General features: G+C 50.3%; 1 long non-coding RNA gene across 3 annotated transcripts in view; it reads left to right on the top strand.

The window, feature by feature from the left end:
• The first annotated feature begins 346 nt into the window (after positions 1-346).
• LOC126929555 (uncharacterized) overlaps positions 347-20852 on the top strand; it is a 63992-nt gene continuing 43486 nt past the window's right edge. For 2 of the 3 annotated variants that reach the window (XR_007717199.1, XR_007717198.1), the window contains exons 1-5: positions 438-626; positions 6583-6665; positions 9035-10434; positions 10690-10815; positions 11634-16509. This is a non-coding gene — a long non-coding RNA (uncharacterized LOC126929555). Of the gene's footprint in view, positions 627-6582; positions 6666-9034; positions 10435-10689; positions 10816-11633; positions 19961-20852 lie in introns of those variants that run through there. The other variant, XR_007717197.1, reaches the window with a different exon arrangement.

The following is a 20852-nucleotide window of genomic DNA, read 5'->3' as shown; positions in this document are numbered from 1 at the left end:
CCATAACCATGTGCATAAAGAGGCATACACCCGAGGTCTGCTAGTTAAGCCCTTGGCACTATTCCAGGACAAGAGTCTTCTGTCCTCTTACTCTGGGGTTCAGGCTTCTGCGCCCCTGGTCCGCGGTCGCGCGCCGCCCCCGCGCCTCTCCAGCCCTGAGCTCTCTGCGGCCGAAAGTGGCCGGGCAAGCGTTGCCATGACAGCGCCGCGGGTGGGGATGCGGGAGGCTGAGAGCGCCGGCCTGCTAGCCCCTTTGTGCGGCGGGGGCGGCGGTGTGCTCCCTCCAAGACCCGCTGCACCCCGCTTTCCTGGCTAGGACTCTGGGCTGGGTAAGGAGGGGTTGGGTGTGGGGTTGTAGGGGCGCAAGGAAGCGGGAGGGTGGAGGCGAGGGCCGGGGGTGGGGCGCCTCCGCCCGCCAGCCGCTCCCGCATTAAAATTTCATGGGCGCTGCAGCAGCTACAAAGACGACGCCGGCTGCGCTCGGGGGACCAGAGGGAGGGAGGCTGCGGACGAGTGCGGGGAGGAGTTTGAGATGGGAGGCGCTTGCAGGGGCTCCCCCAGTTCTGCGCTGTGAGCCGGGGCACAAAGAGCCCTCTGCACTCGCGCCGCAGGACCGCGGACCCGAGGTAAGACGTCGCCCCATCCTAGCAGCCTTCCTTCCCAAGCGTCCTTGTCCCCGAATGCGGAACAGCCTAATTCCCCGAGGCTGGGGTCGAGGGCAGGTCCCAGAGTCCCAGGGCTGGGTTCAGGGATGCAAACGCCGCCTGAAGTGTCCCGCATTGGATGGATGAAGAGGCTTTGCAGCCTGTAATTGTCAAACACAGTCAAGGCTCTGGCTGGGATCGGGGGTGAGGTCAGGCAAGGGGAGGATGCTTTGGGAGTCCAGTGCGAATGGGGGTCTTGCAATCATGATTATGAGGGGGAACAAAGACCCTTCCCTTCCGACGACACGAGACAGGATTTGGGAGGTGGACCCGCGAACCTTCTCAGCCCACCAGGTTAGCAATTAACTGGCCAAGCCACGGGCAGAGCCCAGAGGGTCTCGGAACTGGAGGTGGGGGTGAGGTGGCGGGGCAGGGTCCTTGAGGTCCCCTTCCCTCATACCCAGCCGCCCTCCCCCCGAGAGCCTACCATTCCTTTACTTCTGGGACTCAAATCCCAGATGTCCGGCGTCAAATTTGGCTCCAAAAGGATGGAGAGGGCTGGTAACTCACCCTCATTGAAAACAACAGTGACATCAGTTTATGGAGAGGTTACTCTAGGCAGGGACCTGCTTGGTGCTTTGCAAGCGTTATCACAACAGTCCCACGAAAGTGGTAAGAAACAACCCCATTTTAAAGATGAAGAAACGGAGATTCAGAGAGGGTTATCGACATGCCCAAGGTCACACAGCCAGTGATTGTGAATCCAGATATGCAGGACTCTAAAGCCCACGTTGCATCTCCTAAAGGGTCTAAGGAGATCCCGGAACCCACCAGCTCGATTCTCCACCTTTCCTCGGTTCCAGGACACTCCCTGGAGAGGCTGGGAATTTGGGAGGAAAGGGGCCAGACTTCCCTCCGCCCAGCGGAGGGCCCTGGGGTAGAGAAATTGTTTCTGGGATTGTGCAGGGGGAGGCCCCGGGGGCGCACCCTGGATTTCCCACCCTCATCCCAGGCTCCGGATCCGAGGCTGCCTGGCGCCTGGGATTGCTGGCGCGCACACCCCACTGCAGTGCCGCCGCGGGGAAAACGCCCCCACCTGCTGCGGCGGGAGGGGAGGAAGTATGAGAGGGAGGACTGCGAGAGAACTTGAGGGAACGGCTTTGTTTTTTTCTCAGGGCCAGGCTGGGACTGAGCACGGCTCAAAGCAGAACGCTCGCTCTGGACTCAGTGCTTTGCAAAGCGCATTCCCTTTTGGGAGCATCTGGGAGCGCCGCGATGGCCCAGGGAGGGGGGCGGGGGTAGACGCAGGGCAGGGATGAGTAATTCCACTTGACAGACAGGGAAACCTGAGGACAGTGGTTCTCAGACTTTAGGGGCGTTGCTTCCAATACGCAGATGTCTGAGCCACGTGGCAAGGAGGATGAGTCAGCAGGTTTTGGGGTGGGGCTGGGTATCTGATGTTTACTCAGACCTCCTCATCCTCATCCTGCAGGTGGGCAGATCCTTGCTTGAGGAACAGTGCTCCCACCTCGCCCCTCACCCTTCTAGGCAGAATCATCCAGCAGCCTGGGCAAACCATTTCTGGACACTTTGCCAGCTCCTAGCTTTGGGTGGCATTGAATTGACCCTACTCTAAGTTTGGTTAATTTCATGTTGAAAGCATTTTATGTAAACACCTTCCATGTCCCCCATGGCCGCCTATTTTAGTATTTAGTGACCCTTGCCATTGAGAACTGTTCTGAAATTTACTTATTTTAAGCCTTAACCCCACTCCTTAACAGAAGAGAGTGATGAAGTCTTCAGAGTCCCCCAAAACAACCATAACCCCTTACCGCCAGCTTTAGGAGAATCATTCTCTATGCTTGCATTAAAAATGGGAATTTTGGGCTGGGTACAGTGGCTCACACCTGCAATTCCAGCACTTTGGGAGGCTGGGGCAGGAGAATGGCTTGAGCCCAGGAGTTCAAGCCAAGCCTGGACAACATGGTGAGACCCCGGTCTCTAAAATAAATGAATAAAAATAAATGAGAATTTTTATAATTTTTGCCGATTTTAAAAAACAAATTCAATAAGTTTAATAAAATGCATGATAATTGTAGAAGATTTATAAACGATAAAAAAAGAAGAAAACTCAATTTTCTTTTTCTTTCTTTTCTTTTCTTTCTTTTTTTTTTGAAACAGAGCCTTACTTTTTGCCCAGGCTGCAGTGCAGTGGTGTGATCTTGGCTCACAATAACCTCCACCTCCTGGGTTCAAGTGATTCTCGTGCCTCAGCCTCCCAAGTAGCTGGAATCACAGGCATGTGCCACCATGTCTAGCTAATTTTTGGATTTTTTGTAGAGCCGGGGTTTTGGCATGTTGGCCAGGCTGGTCTCCAACTCCTGGTCTCAAGTGATCTGCCCACCTCAGCCTCCCAAAATGCTGGGATTGCAGGCATGAGCCACCATGACTGGCCTGAAAACTTCATTTTCATATATTTCTCTCTGGGGTGTGTGTGTGTGTGTGTGTGTGTGTGTGTGTGTACATATATATATATATATATATATATTTTTTTTTTTTTTTTGAGAGTGAGTCTTGCTCTGTCGCCCAGGCTGGAGTGCAGTGGCCGGATCTCAGCTCACTGCAAGCTCCGCCTCCCGGGTTTATGCCATTCTCCTGCCTCAGCCTCCCGAGCAGCTGGGACTGACAGGCGCCTGCCACCTCGCCCGACTAGTTTTTTGTATTTTTTAGTAGAGACGGAGTTTCACCGGGTTAGCCAGGATGGTCTCGATCTCCTGACCTCGTGATCTGCCCATCTCGGCCTCCCAAAGTGCTGGGATTACAGGCTTGAGCCACCGCACCCGGCCTCTCTCTGGTATATTTTCTATTTTTGAAATTGGCTGGGCGCGGTGGCTCACACCTGTAATCCTGGCACTTTGGGAAGCTGAAGTGGGTGGATCACCTGAGGTCAGGAGTTCGAGACCAGCCTGGTCAACATGGCGAAACCCTATCTTACTAAAAATACAAAAATTAACTGGGCGTGGTGGCATGTGCCTATAGCCCAGCTGCTCTGGAGGCTGAGGCAGGAGGATCGCTTGAACCCAGGATGCGGAGGTTGCAGTGAGCAGAGATTACACCACCACCGCACTCTAGCCTGGGTGACAGAGGGAGACCCTCAAAAAAAAAAAAAAAAAAAAAAAGAAGAAGAAGAAAAGTAATTGCATTATGTGTATACTGCTTTTGAAAAGTTACATCAGATGTGTTTCTCCATGTTATTATGACCGTTGCCGAAATCATTAGAGATTTCAGTATTTCACGCAGGAGATAAACACGGTCTACTTTGTCAGTTTCCTATTGTTGGTCCTGCTAGTTGTTTCCAATTTTTCTTTTCTTCTGTGTCTTCATTTTAAGGTCCTTTCTCTGGCTGTGGTCCATGCTTCTTCCCAGGGCGGGATTACACTCTTTGAACTTACTTATTCATCAAGGCAGGGCAGAGTGGTGGAAAGAGAAGCAGCTGAGAGTTACGCAAGTCCGTGTACAAATCCTTCTCCCACCTGTGTCCACTTCAGTCCGGGAGTAATCTCCCTTCTCTGAGCCTCAGTTTCCTCATCTGTAAAGTGGAAATCACAATCCCGGTTTTAAAAAGCGGCCATGAGGCTATGAACCACTGCGTGTTCGGTGCCCTGTAGGTGCTTAACAAAGCTAGCGAATGCTATCGTGCACCCCCCTGGGTGCCAGCTGAGTTCACTTACGTAGCACCTGAGTCTTGTATGGATACTTAGTGATTTGCTTTTATTTCTGTTGAGGCTGCTGGTTCGTCTCCTGGGTGATTATTAGCCTGTTTGAGCGTCGTGTTTCTGGGGCATTGGGTCCATTGTGCAGATTCAATGGGCTGGTGAATAACTTGTAGGCCAGTCCTTTGTTTCAAGAGGATCCCTTCCCTTGTCTCTGAGGCCCGACTCATCTGTCAGCTCGAGCTCTGAGGAGGAACAATAGCCAGAGATTCTCAGGGGCAGAGGCGAAGTCTGGCTGAGAGTGACATCTGTCTCCCTATCCCATTCCACTCTGATCAGATCAGATGAGGCAGGTGTCCCCTTATCCCTTGTGGTGCCAGGTGGGCCCGTCTGGAAGCTACTGGATGAGTCATGGAAGGGACGTGGGTGCTGAGCTATGGTGTACTCAAAGGTGTGGAGGAGATGATGAGTAGTAATTAACCCTAACTACCACTTTGTTACCGTTTACCAAGGTTCTTGCTGGTGCTGCCTCACGGATACTCCATAAGGCAGGGAATTAGGCATTGCAGGTGAGAAACAGGCTCAGAGAGGTGAAGTGATGAACCCAGGGCCACACAGCAAATTAGCTGTGGAGACAGGATTTCAAATTGTATCTAGTTTGACTCTGGAACCTGTGTTTGTAACTACTACACTATGCCACTCTCCTAAGAGTGAACTCTTTTGCCTACAGACTGTGAAAGCAGCCGGAATAAACTGAACAGAGATGATTTATCAATCACTGGCCAGTTTTCTCACCGTAATAGTAATGCAGATGGCCATCAAGTTTGCAGTTTACATATACCTTCCTTGGATCTTTTCTCATTCAATCCGTATATATATGGATCTATATAGATCCATATATATATGACATGAATCCGCTCTGTCATCCAGGCTGGAATGCAGTGGAGCAATCAAGGTTCACTGCAGCCTCCACCTCCTGGGTTAAAGTGGTCCTCCTGCTGCAGCCTCCCAAATAGCCACAGGCACGCCCAATACACACAACCACGCCCGGCTAATTTTTGAATTTTTTGTAGAGGCAGAGCCTCCATCTGTTACCCAGGCTAATCATGAACTCCTGGCCTCAAGCAATTCTCCTGCCTCTGCTTCCCAAACTGCTGGGATTATGGTGTGAGCCACTGTTCCCAGTCCCCGCCCCTATTTGAACACGCCTTCTGCCCCTTTGGGGTTCAACAGGCCTGTTTAGAAACCTCAGTTTCCTCATCTGTAAAGTGGGGATAATAAAACCCAGCTTGTTTTGCCATGTAGATAAAGACATTTCCAGTTAGGATCTGTTCTTAATAAATGTTAGTTCAGCTTCCTTTCCCTTCTTCTTGGTTTTCTTTCCTCTCTCTCCACTTCAGGGGTTCCCTTGTTTGAAGGAGATTTGAATTCCGAATCTCCTCTTTTGTGGACATTGTGTTTGAATTGAATTCATAAAGAAACAGTGCTTTATCCTCCTCTGCAGAAGCATCTGCTTCCCCCAGCATGTCTCCTGCGAGGCACGTGGCACATTCTCATTATTCCCTGGAGCTTCCGTTATCGCTGGGCGCTGGCTCATACAAGGCAATTTGGGCCAACATCTCTTGCATGTCTCAGATCTCTGAGTAGCGATTTTATTCCAGAGTCAGGGAAAAAGACCCAAAACCCAGAGGGAATCTAAAATGCAACAAATGTATGTTTCCCTGGCAGCTGCCCATCCATTACTAAGAACAGTGCATGCTGTTTAGGGGGAGAAATGAATACTTCATGGGTGGTGGTAATGAACTGTGTGGTCAGTGATGACAATAATAATGATGTAAGAAAATGGTAGAATTCAAGCTAAGCCTCATTCATCTTCTCATTTGATCCTCATGACAAACCTGTGAGGTGGGCACTGTTATTATCCTTAATTTGTGGATTAGAAGACCGAGGCTCACTGCTTTGAAGGACTTGGTCAAGGTCACACAGTTTGCCGATGGCAGGGCAGCACAGGAATCCATGCCATAAAACCCACGTTAGGATGTACTGGTTGACACTGGCCTGAACAAAATACCTCCTTGTTTCCTGTTTTGCTTTTGATCTGCATCCGAGGAGATCAGTTTTGGGAAATGCTGTGATTTGAAACGGGACCTTAGCATCTATTCTCCACTGTACCCACGGGTATGTATTTATTCTCTTACTCCTGCCTCTTTTTCTCTTGATGACAGTTGGAGGCATCTGTCCACCCATGTGGTTCCAGACATGTTCATGTGGCCACCATGACCCTGTTTGCATCACAGGAGTAACCAAGGTGATCTTCCCTCTCTTCCTGTGTCCACTGGGGTTGGTTGGTAGAGACCAGCTTCATGCTTTGAGGTCAGATCCGTCATGAAATCTGTATGTCCCGAGACCTCCTGAATCTTAGAGGTGGGAGAGACCTCTAATGACCCTCTGGGTTCCAGTTCCTCAATCCTGGCTTTCCCGACTGACCTTGGCTTGAAGTGGGTGGTCTATGGGGTCTAGTGAGAGCTGAGATGATGAGGCCCCGGTGTCCACAACCCGTTCTTTGTGCAGCCTTTGATCTGGCACTTTTTAGTTCCAGTCCTCTTCTATCACATATAAATGAGTTTTGCAAAAATAACCTATTGAGGTGTAATTTACATACAAGGAAATGCCCCCATTTGAAGCACACATTTTAATGTGTTTTGACAAATGTGTAAACCTGTGTAACCATTGCCACAATCAGGATAATTTTCACTCCCCCCCTGTTTGAAATCACACCCCAGGAAACCACTTTTTCTCAAAGTGTTTTTCTTTTTTTTTTTTTTTTTTTTTGAGACAAATGTGTACATCCAGCTCACTGTGTTCACCCATTGCCACAAGTCACAGATATATTTTTTAGTAGAGACATTTTCACTCTCTGAAGGATGTTCCCCTGACCTCGTGATTCCCGTTCCCAAAGTGCTGGGATTACAGGCCCCCGCTCAGACGGAGTCCGCTCTGCCCCAGGAAATCCACTCACTGACCTGCTTTCCTCCTCAGCCTCCCGAGTAGATTGGATTCTTTTTTTTTTATTTTTTTTTTTTTTTTTTCTCCTGACCTGTGATCCATAAAGTGCTGGGATTACAGGCGTGGCCAGGCTTCTGTGTTCAGTTTTTTTTTTTTTTTTTTTTTTTTTTTTTTTTTTTTTTTTTTTTTTTTGAGACGATCTCACTGTACTATTTGGGCTGCAGTGCAGTGGTGCCATCTTAACTCACTGCAACCTCCGCCTGCCGGGTTCAAGTGATTCTTCTGCCTCAGTCTCCCCAGTAGCTGGGATTACAGGTGTGTGCCACCACACCCGGCTGATTTTTGTATTTTTAGTAGAGATGGGGCTTTGCCATGTTGGCCAGACTGCTCTTGAACTCCTGACCTCAAGTGATTGCCTCAGCCTCCCAAAGTGCTGTGGCTATAGGCGTGAGCCACCGAGCCTAGCTGAGGCTCATGCTTCTTGTTGCATGTCTCAGTAGTTCAATTCCTGTTCTGTCCAGTTTTATTGAGGCAATAGTTTAAATGTCATATAATTCACCCATTCAATTATTTTAAATAAATGTACCAAGTTGTGCAACCTTCGCCATAAATCAGTTTTGGAACAGTTCCGTTACCCCGATAAAATCTCTCATACCCATTTATTGTTCATCCACATCCCTAACACCAGGAACCACGAATCTATTCTCATCTCTGTAGATTTTCCTTTTCTGGATATTTTGTATAAATGAGATCATATAATATGTGTTCTGTTGAGCCTAGCTTCTTTCCCTCAGTATGATGTTTTTAAGGTTCATCCTTGTTGTAATGTGTATTAATAGTATGTTCCTTTTTATTGATGAGTAGATTCCGTTGTGTGGATAAGCCAGACTTTGCTTTTCCATTCATCAAGATAGGGGATTTTAATTCGGTCAGTGCTTCCTAACTGCACTATATACATATAATGCTACAGGATAAATATGGCTCATCTTTCTGGAACATAAATATCACACACAGATTTACTTAAAGTTTAAATCATTGAGTGGTGAAAATAATTTTTGGAACATGTACTGTGTGCCAGGCACTGGCTAAGCTTTGAAAATCATTAACTTTGGACAGGCGTGGTGGCTCATGCCTGTAATCCCAGCACGTTGAAAGGCTGAGGCTAGCGGATTGCATGAGGTTAGGAGTTCAAGACCATCTGGCCAACACGGTGAAACCCTGTCTCTACTACAAAAAAAAAAGCTAGCCAGACGTGGTGGCACACACCTGTAATCTCAGCTACTTGGGAGGCTGAGGCAGGGGAATTGCTTGAACCTGGAAGGCGGAGGTTGCAACGCGCCGAGATCACGCCACTGCACTCCAGCCTGGGTGACAGAGTGAGATCTCGTCTCCAGGAAAAAAAAAAAAAAAAGAAAGAAAATCATTAACTTTGAGTCACACATTAAGTACGTGGGGGTTAGAGAGCCACAGTTTCCTCCAGGTTTCTCTGGCCCCAAAGCCCATGCCTTCCTTTGTACACTCTAAGACAGTGTCAACTTCACCCAGGAGCTAGCTAAAGGTCCCTTGAAACTTCCATCCCCTTACTAATATCATGACTCGAGGTCCACAGAGCCAGGGGAAAGGGTCACTGTGGATCAAGCCAGGCTTGAGCAGCCCAGGGTCTATTTACAGAGAGCAGCAAGTTCCTGGGACAGAGGAGACAGAAGGGAATTTCCCGGTTCTTCAGGACGTTCACAACCACACTGAGAAGCATCCTTGCAGATAAGTATTTAAACTTACCAGGCCATAGCCTACCAGCCTGCCCTCTTCTGGTCTGTGCAGGGAAGTGTAGTATCCTAGAATCCCAAAGTGGGAGGGGAAATGGGTGATGTAGCTCATTCTCTTTTCTGAGTCTATGGAAGAAAGAAAGAGCTTGTCCCCATTTTGTGGGGTCCCAGAAAGGGTGATTTTCACACTCCACATTCGGCATTAGGGCTAGTATTTTATAAACGTCACCGTCTGGAACTTTTGAAGGCTGAGTTAAATGACTTCACCTTGTGTACTTGTAGAACTGCTATTAGGAGGAAGCTGGGGACTCCCTGGTAATGTGAACTAGCCCTTTTCAATTTTGGTGTTTTGTGATCATATTTATAAACCTTGGCTAGAGCTCCTTGGCCTTGCAGTTAAGTGAAGAGTTAGCAGTGTGACTTTAGATGCATTTTTCTCAGTGCAAGTGTCTGAGTTCACCTCCAGTTCTGAACTCATGCCCCCACTCCCAGGTGCTGACAGAAAGCTTTGAAGATATGCTGAGATGGCTCCCTGACAATCCTGATTCAGGTCTGTCAGTTGATGAAGACAGCTTAGTTGTCACCAAAGGCAAAACCTGGCAGATGGTCCTAGGTCAGGATTAGTGGTCATTCTCTGGTCTTCTCCAGACTGGTGACACAGAGTGGTCTTAAAAGAGTCCTACTCCAGCCTCTGGCTCCCCGAATTTCCTCTGGTGCATGGGGCATCAGGAAAGGGCAGGGGAGAAGGAGGGGGAGCAGAAAAATTACTGCTGGGCAGCAGGGTCCCTTCCATTTCCCCATCCATTGCTTCAAACAATGGGTGATTATTGTGCACCTTGAGTGAATGTCAAGGCAGGAAGAGTCCCAGGGCCACCCAGTGTGGCAGGAGCAGAGCTGGGATCAGAATTCTGGATTCCTGACTCTCCGTTCAGCTGCAATTCAGCTGTCACCAAGCTGCTGAGTTTGTCCTACTTTCTCCCGGGTCGCATTCTGCTGTTGTCGGGAAACAGGGAGTGAGTGAAGGGAACCCGGGAATCCCTCTCCCCTCACCTTTTAAGGATGTTCTGGGGTGGAATAAAGGGAGGTGGAGGGTGGGGTGCCTGGATCCAGCCTCACTGGCTCCTGGTCCTTCTTTCTTTGGCAGGGAGTTTTGGCAAGGCCTGGGCCTGGGGAGGGGGCCTGGGTGCGGTTTTCTCCTGCGGTGTGGTTGGCTCTTTTGTCTTCCAGGATGGGCCTGTGGGGTCTGTGTGGGGAAGGAAGGAGCTGGGAGCCTGGACTGCCTGTGTGTCTGCTGGATGCTGCCAGGTAAACCTGAGAGAGATGTGGGGAGGGAGGGAGGGAGGAAGGGAGGTCACATGGAGCTTGGTTTCATGGGGGTAGGTTTTCCTCCTACCTGTGCCCCCTCCTCAGGCCCAGAACATTCCTGCTCATGAGAAGATGGCCAGGGAAGCAGGTGGCTGGAAGGCTTGCTCTGTGTGGTCCTGGTGGGGGTGGGTGGGATGGAATCAAGACCACTGTGGGTGAGCTTGAGCAGAGAATTTAGCATGTTCATTCATTCAGCACCGGAATGGACCAAGCAACTTCTCCGAGCCAGATGCTGGGGATGCAGAAGTGAACCCAGAGACATGATCCCATCTGCTTGGATCTTCATGTCAGAACACGCTTTATTACAGTCTCGGCGAGGGGGTGAGCTCCTCATCCTGGGAGCAGTGTGTGTGTGCGTGCATGTGTGTATGCGTGTGTGCGTGTGTGCGTGTGTGTGTGTGCGTGTGTGTGTGCATGTGTGTTGGGGGTGGTGGTGTGCAGAGATCCTCCCAGTGGGAATGTTGTAAAATAAACTGAAGCCATCAAAGGCCTCTGAAGGTCCTTCCCACCCACTCAAATCCTTGCCCTGTCTCTGCCCATGAGGCTCCTGGAGCTTGCTATGGGCTCCCTTTACTGCTTTTCCTCTGGTCCCCTGAGCTAACCCTGCCTGGTGGGGTATTCTCAGCTTTCATTGCTTCCTCTTTTTAGACAACATTTTTTTTCCTTTTTCTCAGAGACAGGGTCTCACTCTGTTGCCCAGGCTAGAGTACAGTGTTATGATCATGGCTCACTGCAGCCTTGACCTCCGGGGCTCAATACATCCTCCCACCTCAGCCTCCTGGGTAGCTGGGACTACAAGTTCACGCTACCGTGCCTGGCTTATTTTTTGTAGAGACAGAGTCTCATTATGTTGCCCAGGCTGGTCTCAAACTCCCGGGCTCAAGTGATCCTCCTTCCTCAGCCTCCCAAAGTGCTGGGAGTCACGGTGGGAGTCACCGTGCCTGGCCTAAGTTTCTTCTGAAAATTTTTCATGTCCAGAGTCCTCACTTCCACCCTGTGTGTGTGCTGGGGGCATGAGAGAGAGACTGGGGGGATCTCTGAACATGCGTCCCCTGAGATGCAGAATCAGGCTGGGGGGGATGTGGGAAGTTGGGGGTGGAGGCTGTGGCTTCATCCTCACTCGCTGTGTTTCCCCCCAGGTGGCTCCATCTGGGCCGCATCGCCAGGACTCCTGGCCTGGCCTTCTCTTTGGACCTCGGGTGACCTTGGACTCTGGCCACAGTAACTTAGCAGGCAGACTCTGGTGGTTTTCTAGCCCCCTGGGTGACTCCCTGAAGATCTCATCCTCCTCACCTGTTGGGGTGGAGCCTCCCATGGATAGGAGCTCTTCCTGGCTGATGCTCAGTGGACGACTGGATCTGGCTCTGGAGGATGACTCCAGGGGTATGAGGGAGGCCTGGCAGCCCACTACTCCCTCCTCACCTGCTCGGGCCCTGCCTGTGGCCCTATTGTCTGGGTCTGGGGGCCCTTTCCTGACCCCATGTGAACTTGATTCCTCCTTGTGTTTCTGCCGGTGACCAGACAGAGCCTGGCCTGGGCCAAGGCCCCACTGACCACACTCTCCCCAAGGCTGGGTCTCAAAGGACCCTACAGGATGGGGACAGGAACATGATGGAAGTCAGGGAGGGGCTGTCAGGGAGAGGGCAGACACAGTTCCTTGGGTGCCGCTGGCTGGAGTCCTTTGTCTCCGTTTGCTCTGTGCGTATTTGTCATTTTGTGGGGCTTCCTTGGTGGGGCTTTTCCATGCTTTTCCTCTCCCTGATGGTTACAAAGAGGAGACAGTCAGGATCTGGGAGGAGCTGGAGCCTTCCCCCTATGCTGTTGAACTCTGGGAGGGGCAGCTAGAGGGACTGAGTGTGCACCATCCTGAAAAGAGAAGGTCTTTAAGAGATAAGATCTAGGCCAGGGAAATTCACTAGAAAGAGACAGGCGGCCCTGGGTTTTTTTCCTGCCATCCAAAGGGAACCAGTCTTACCCAAAGGATTGAGGGGTCACCTTAGCCCAATCTCAGGACACTCTCCTCCAATCAGATCCCTGCTTCCAGCTGCACTGCTCCTGGATTGTGTTCTTGGGGAGCAGAAGGTGGCAGGACAGGCCCCACAGTCCACAATTCCAGCTCCCTCCAGAGGGGACAGTCCCAGTGTCTGCAAGAGAGCGGCTTGTGGCCTCCCTTAGGCAAGTTTAAAAGCCAGATGTCCTTTTTCCCAGAAAGGGGAGTGGTGTGTACTATTCATCGGCTTGGGCTGCCACAGCACCGTGCCACAGACTGGATGGCTTAAACATCAGGAATTTTTCTCCCAGTTCTGGAGGCTGGAAAGTCCATATCAAGGTGTTAGAGTTGGTTTCTGGTGAGGCCTCTCTCCTTGGCTTGCAGGTGGCACCTTCTTGCTATGTCCTCACATGGCCTTTTCTCTGTGGAGAGGGACAGAGAGCACGAGCAAGCTCCAGTGTCTCCTCCTCTTCTTATAAAGACATTAATACCATCAAATTAGGGCTCAACCCTAGGGACTCATTTAACCTTAACCCCTTAAAAGTCCCATCTCCAAAAACAGTCACATTGTAGGCTAATGCTTCAACATATGCATTTGGGGGAGGGGACTCCGTTCAGTCCTTAGCAGGATGGTCACCGCAAACATGGAAAGCCAGAGCCATCTCCCCTTCAGAATTCCCGCCCCTCACCCCAGGGACGGGGAAGAGGAACAGAGGTATGGGAAGCAGACACTGAGAGTGGCAGGTTTCAGGCTGGGGTGGCTCGGAGTGCTTCGGAGGACATATGGAACTGGCTGGGCTCAGTGTGGGGAGGCGGAGCCCCTGGGAGAGCCGTGTCCTGAGAAGGGCCTGGGCTACAACCCTGGGCAAGTTACTTCACCTCTGAGCCTCCCCTGCTCTGTGAAATGGAAGGCATGTGCCCGCCTGTCAGGTGCAGGGAGGATTCAGTGAGGTCGTGTGCCTAGCACTGTGCCTGACTCCCAGCAGATATTCAGTAAATGCTCCTATCCATCTGGGAGTATAGACTTAGGGTTTATCTATTTTTTTTTTTTTTTTTTTTTTTTTTTTTTGGCTCTCTGGACTTCAAAACTCAGCATCTTCTGATCCAGAGGCATTTCTGATTAGCCTTTCCCTACCTATTTTCCTAATATCACTCTTTAATCAGCTTGGGGAGGTGGCAGCAATTCATGGCCTCCATAGTAACTCAGAATGCTTCCTGGAGTATCTGAATTCTCCTCTCTCATCAGCACTGAGCACCTACTTTGGGCCCTTTCCCGTGCTAGCCATTTGGGGGAAACATAGGTGAAGAGTGCCAGGGTTCGAACCTTTAGGATTTCACAGCCATGCTGGATGGGATAAAACCAGCTCACATGGAGAATCAGAGACTGGGACAGTGCCATGAAACTGTCTATTAAGGCACAAGTTCTGAGTGCTTGGGAAGTGCGAGACAGACCCCACAGAGGGCTGCTGCAGTCTGGAACAGCTTCCTAGCAAGCTGTACCAACCAGAGCCTTGAAGGATGAGAAAGATCTGCCTGAGATGAGACCCGACCCTCTAAATTCCCAAAGTAAGTTCTAGGAAATGTCATCATTGCTCCTTTAAAAAAAAAAAAAAAAAAAAAAAAGGCAGGTTCAATTTCAAATTCTGCTGCAAAATTCAAACACTCAGGGACAGGGCATAGGATGAAGTGTTCCTTGACTTTTATGGCCGTAGAATCCATTTCTCATGGAACATCGTTTAGAACTGTGGGAGATGCTAGGCCGGGGTTTCTATGGGAAAAGTACAGCAGTGATAGAAGATGGCATAATTAGGGTACAGTTAGGTGCTTTGTGGCATGGACTGAAAAGGAAGCCGACTGGGAGGGTGTGGGGAGTCTCAACTTGGTTCCAGGAGCCAGGCCAGCTTGATGCAGTTTTTTTTTTGTTTTTTGTTATTGTTTTTTTTTTTAGAGGGGGAGGGCAGGCCAATAGTTGGAGCAACTAGAGGCCTGACAGTCGGTGATGGAAGAGATGCTTACTGAGCACGGGTGTCAGATCTTTTGCGGAGAGATGCTGGTGTGCGTGTGTCTATGCCAGAGTGTAACAGGATCCAGCCCTCTGGGGAGGGGCTGACCAGAACTAGGCAGGGGGTTTCTAGCCAGGACAAGTCGGGTCCATTTTCAAGGGAGCTGAAATATTTGCAGGGGGTGCTCTGAGACCCACAGCCAATAAATAGGGAAGCGACATGCTTTTGAGCAGGGTCCATGTGGTTAGGGTTGATTTTGATGGGGCTGAGGGGCTTAGAGGTAGACCCCCTGCCCTGGTCAGGCCCCACTCCCTCTGGCTGGTGGGGGCGGGAGGCCTCTGGAGCTGCAGCTGGAGGGGCCGGGGCAATGTTGCATGGTGTGATTAACCTACTAACCCAGGGCTCAGCCGGGACGCTGTGGCGTGTGGCGAGGTGCCTGGCCTTCTGCCAACCAACTAACCCACTAACCAGGCCCGAGCATGCCCTACTAACCACCCCCCCGCAGCCAGATCCTACTAACCATGCAGCTCATGGGCCTTTCAAGGGGCTGGGATATGGGGGCAGCCAAGGCTCCAGAAGGCTCTGCCTATGGGCTGGGATCTTTGTGCAGACCCACGTTCCAGGACAGGGAATGCAAATAAGACTCACCAACTCTGCCACTTCCTGTTGGGTGACTTTGAGTAAGTCACCTCACTTCTCTCAACCTCAGTTTCCTCAGTGGTAGAATGCGAGTTCTGATACCTCACAGGTTGCAGTGAGGATTCCCGTGAATATAAGGATCTTGGCACATGGCAGATACTTTTTTAAAAAAATGTATGAGGGTGGAGGAAGGCCCCCCAAACCTGGTTGAACACGTCTGCTGCCTAGGCCCTGGCCTCTCTGGGTGTTCTGCACACAGATCCTTCTGCCTGGGGCAAGACACTTGCTTTGAATCCCTGACTGTCACTTCCCCACATTCTTCCTCCGTCTCAGCTTTCTTTTCTGTAGGCAACTCTTTTGTTCGATTACTAACCCGTCTAACCCCGGGGTACCTCAACTGCACCCCGATCATCCCTTAACAAACTAACGGACCTGCGTGCGTTCTTCCTTTTCTCCTAGCGACTCCTGTGTGTGTCTGCTGAGGTGCCCTGTCCGCTGGTGCTGTGCTCTGACTTACTAACCCAGCCCCTACTAACCCTGTTTTCTCTTCTTACTAACCCCAGCCCTGCCGAGCTCTGGGCTCCCCCCGGGGGCTGGTCCCCCTCCTTTTGGCAAGCAGATGACTTGGGACTACTGGCCCTGTATACAGATGTCCCACTTTGCTGCCCCATATTGGCTGTTTGTAAGATCAGAGTCCACTGGGCCAGGTCTAAGGCAGGGGATGGCCCTATTAACAAGACTCAGAGGAGGAGGAGGTGGTCCTGTGGATGGGGGAGGCTGCACTCTGAGTATGACATCTCTCCTCTGTGCAGAAGTCTGGTTGCCACTGGGAGTAGGTGGGACCAGGGAAACCTCTGGGACGTGAGTGTGGAGGCCTGTGGGTCTAGACACTAGACTGTGGAGCTTTGAGCTTTTGTGTCCTTCTCTGGAAGGAAGCTCGGGAAGAATCTTCTCCATTGTTAAGTGACAGGGATAGAAGCTGTCCTGCACAGGAAGAGGGGGGCGTGTCCCACGAGGAAGGCAGGAGGGGGCGTGCCCGTCACCGGAAATTAGCAGAGGGGCGTGTCCCACACCGGAATTCAGAAAGCGGAGCCTTTCTTACACCGGAAGTCAATGAAGCGGGTCTTTCCCACGCTAGAAACCACTGAGTGGAGTATTTAGTACACAGGAAGTAGGTCAGAGGAACACTTCCCATGTTTGAAAGCCGAGAAGAGGGACATTTCTGACACCGGAAGTCAGTGAGAGGGCTCTTTCCCACACAGGAAGTCAGCTAGAGAGGCCTCTTCCATCTCTGGAGCTGAGAGAGGCGGGTTTCCCCCACTGGAAGTAGACGTGGGGCCGTGACCGGAAGTCATTGGGAAAGATCCATTCCACGCACGGAAGGTAGAGGGCGTTAGTTGTCCTGTTGAAAAGGAGGGTTGGGAAGGGGAAGCAACTTTACCCCCGGCTCGGAGTTTGCAGGAGAGAGAAGTGGGGAGCAAGAAATGAACTTCTGGGGCTCACAGGGTTCCCGCAGCTGCTCAGGCCTGCCAGGAATGCATCCCTGGCTTTCTGTTCCCACCCACGTCCCTGCCTCAGCCAGCCTCCCCCAGAGCCCGCCAGCCGCTAAGCCAGGGCCACACCTGGGGGTGATTTCATGCCTCACCTCCAGTAGGCACCTTGGTTTCTTTGGGTTAATCTCTGGCTCCCTTGCACTAACTCTTGCTGTCACCCAGCTAATCCCTGCCTCACCCTGACTGCCCCAGGGGCTGACCACTAACAACCAACCTGGTGTGTCTGGGGGCTCCAGGCTCCTGGCCTGGCCCTGACCGGCTCTTAATTAACCTTTCCTTCACCTTTACTAACTCCTGCCTTCCTGGTCTGTTCCTTTCAGCAGAAACTAATGGCTTGTGGATTTCTTTCTGACTAACAACAGGTCTAACATTCCTTGTTACTGTTAATTAACAGCTTGGATGTCGGCATGGCTGGAAAGGGGCTAACACCGGTTTGAACTTGACTAGCACAGGGAAAAGTGTAGATAATTTTAAACGTGGTGGCTGCTCTGAGTCAGAGCAATCAGAAGTCGGTAAAGATGGTAGTTTTCTAAGGGAGGTGCCAGGGCTCAAGTGTGGACCAGGCCTGATGGAGCAAATGGTACCCACCAAGTTGGAGTCAGAAGTATAGCCAGTCTTGCAAGGTTTTGGCCATTGGACGTGTCTTTACTCCTCGTGATCTGCATTTGGTTTCAGTTCTTTAAACAATATAGCCTTATAGCTCCTATAAACCTTAAAATACCTGTCTGGTGTCTACAGAGCTCTTATAAACCTTAAAATACCTGTCTGGTGTCTACAGAGCATATGCCATTTTGTATAGAGTCACCCGTCCCCAGGCCAGGGCCTAGAGTCTTCGTTTGGGGACGTTGTGTTTTGGAAGCTCTAGGACATAAAGCGTTAGATCAGAGTATTCAGAAGGGTTATAATTCCATCAGTCATTTACATGTTAGTAGTATAAACTGTCTGAGCTTCCTCTTCTAACTTTTAGCTCTTCTAGCATAAACTCTTCTGTGCAATTTAGCTGCACCGAGGAAACGGGAGTTTTTCTGGAAGGGACTTTTGATCTCTTTAGACTGAGGGAACGTCCTTTGGGAGTAGAAGGGCAGGGAGCATAAGCCAGGGATTCCAGGTGCAGGTAAGAGGTGGCACTAGGTCAAGGTTTTGCTGGCTCAGTCTGGAAGTCAGAGTCTGTGGGAGAAGACAGCTCAAGGCAGGGCCTGGAGGATTGGATCAATTTAGGGATAGGTCAAAGGCTGGCTTGGAGGCCTTACAGGCAGGTTGCTTGGGTCATTGAATCCTAGTCCCGTGCTGAGGGCCCTTTTCTCTGGTAACTGTGGACTCAGAGCTAACTGATTGTAGTTGGCAGTAAGGGCTGAAGGGTGATCCAGAGGCTTGAGCTGCAGAGGGCACAAGAGAGAAAAGATGTCTTAGGAAGAGCTCTGAGAAGATGCCTTGGCTGCTGGCAGGGACCTTGGATGGGGTAGAGTCTACACCCAGGAAGTGCCTGCCTGCCACCCTCTAGTGGCTGCCTTACCCCATTTCACTCAAAGCAGGAAGCTCAGAAACACCTCCTATTCCTGAAACTCCTCTTTGTTTAACTGCAAAGATTTGATGCTGCTAAGGACCTACTATGTGTCAGGCACTGCTCTGGGTGCTGGGACCTGCACCTGGGCTTTTTCATCATTGTGCTTTTAGATCCTAGTGGGAGAGTTGGTGAAGTAGATAGTGATTCAGTGAGATGCTGTTATGATGGGTCAGGGGACTTGGGAACACGCAGGAGACAGACAACATTGATGTGCACCTACTCTGTGCCAGTCATGTGCCAGGCATTGGGGATGTAGTGGTAGTTAAACACCATTTGGTCTTTAGGAGCTTTAATTCTAGTGTGTTGGGTGGGTACAGGGGGGTGGAATGGGGACAGAGAGACACCTAATCCACCCTGGGGTGGCTTTCTGGAGAGGCCTCTAAGCTGAGCTCTGGCTGGGTAGAGTGTGGGTGGGGTTGAGTTCCAGGCAGTGAGAGTGGTGGACACCAGTTTCTGGGGATCAGAGAGGATCCAAAGAGGTTCTGGAAGGTTCATGTGGAATGTAGCAGGAGATAGGGGAAATGTGCATGGTTCCGGGTCTGGTTGCCAAGGAGTTTAGATTTTAACCTTAGGCCTTGGGGAGCCATGGATATGATCTGAGAAAGGGAGATAGTGGATTTGAGTTTTAGGCTGGCCATTTGGCTTTTCCAGCCCAGGTGGAACTCAGAAGAGTTTGCAATGGGGTCTGGCCACATTTTAGCAGAACTGGCCACAACTGAGCAGAACTTTTTGAAACTAGGAAGACCCTTTGGTCCACCTTTTGATGAACAGAATCCGTACATGCCTACCCCGTTGGAGGTAGCTCTGCACTGACTGGAAAGTAAAGGGGACCAAGGCGACAGTAAAGGCTCGGAAGGGGAGCAATCTTGAAAACATGTCATCCCATGGTGGTGGGAAGCCCCTGGAGAAAAGACCAGGGGAAACACAGTCATAGGCTGCAAGTCCACAAGAGAATTCCGCTGGGGAGGGAGCCCGTTTGTCATGCATGACTGCAAGGGGGGAGATACAAGTGTGGAGTAAGCTTGCAAGAGGCTGATCCTGGTCCCAGAGAGGGAAAAATATGCTTTGGTGGGTAATGAACCTTTTGTTCCCAGAGGCAGAAAGATTGGGACTAGGCCAACGTAGAGATTGGCGATGGTTGTGAGATTCAAGGAGGGTGTGTGCGCGTGCGTGCATGTGTGTGTGCATCTTGACAATATTAGAGGAGGCTGAGCCCAAGCAGGCACATTCTCTTCAACCCCTCCCTCATTCAGTCTGCTCTTGAGTCTACTGAACATCAAGCTTGCTATGAGCAGGATCTTAGAGCTGAGGAATTGGCCTCTGAATCTGAACAGGTGTCGTAATCCTTTCTTAATAGGTTGTGCTGTGGACCCAATGTGAGGGCTATGCTGGCGTACATGGTGACATATTGAGCTGGGGGATGCTCTCAGGGTGGGGGACTGCTTCCATCCCAACAAAGGCTCTCTTGAGAGTCTATCCAGGGACCCATTGTTTTACTTTAACAGACCAGAAAAGATGTTTGTTTTCCATGTCATTACTTCCAGGGGATGCTGAATGTGTGGGCAGAAGTTTCTCTGTAGATTAAAAATCAGATTTTTACTTGGATTCAGCAAAGGAGTGTCACCTGGATTTTTGTTTTCACCCATGAATGTAGCTGCTTCTGTGTAAAATACCATAAAATACCATTTTGTTATTAAAACTCAATTCACACTGGAAACATGACTGTAGCGTATGAAGCAGAAGGGATGTGCTGTTTAGGGGAGAGGGGCAGTCAGTCGTGTTTTCAAGGAGCAGGGGTGGGCTCTCTCAGGGAGTCAGCCTTTCCTCAAGAGTGACCCTGGAAGTCAATATAATGGGGTATTTTATTTTTTAATTTTGGTGAAATAATCACAACATAAAACTTAACCACCATAATAATTTTTAAGTGAACATCTTAGTGGTATTAAGTACATTCACATTGTTGTGCAACCGTTATCACCATTGGTACTTATTTTTCTTTTCTTTTGTTTAGAGATGAGGTCTTATTATGTTGCCCAGGCTGGCTTTGATCTCCTGGTCTCAAGCAATCTTCTTGCTTCAGCCTCTTGAGTAGCTGGGACTGCAGGCTTGCACCACCGTGCCTGGTGGCATTTTTAAAAAATAACCCTTCTTTGTGCCTAGGGCAGTGCTCTGAGAAATCCAGGTTTTCATTGCTAGGGATCTTATATTTCACTGGGGAGGCAAAGAGTTCCTTGGTGACAGAGAAAAAGATAGAGTTTAGTGTGTGGTCAAGAAGGACTGGCAAATATAAGCCACACACATTGCCGCTCTTCCCTTCAGTATCCTTGACAGACATTGCAAGTTGATTGCCTATCTCTCTTTGGGAACTTGGGTGCATTTTCAGGCTCTTTCTCAGAATAGTGTTCTGGGCAGCCAGGTTTTAAAAGAACTTTGGAGTCAGTCTTAGGATTGAGACTACTGATAAACATCGGTTTGGATCTCAGCTTTGCCACACACCTGTTGTGAGATCTTGGGGATGATTCTCCTCCCCTGAGCCTCCATCTGCTCTGTAGAATGGGGAGACCACTCCCGCCTCATAGGGCCATTGTGAAGGTTCCCAAGGGTTCTTA

Source organism: Macaca thibetana, chromosome 10 (assembly GCF_024542745.1).
Source record: "Macaca thibetana thibetana isolate TM-01 chromosome 10, ASM2454274v1, whole genome shotgun sequence".
Lineage (NCBI taxonomy): Eukaryota > Metazoa > Chordata > Mammalia > Primates > Cercopithecidae > Macaca > Macaca thibetana.
This window is presented reverse-complemented; position numbering and strand designations above follow the sequence as displayed.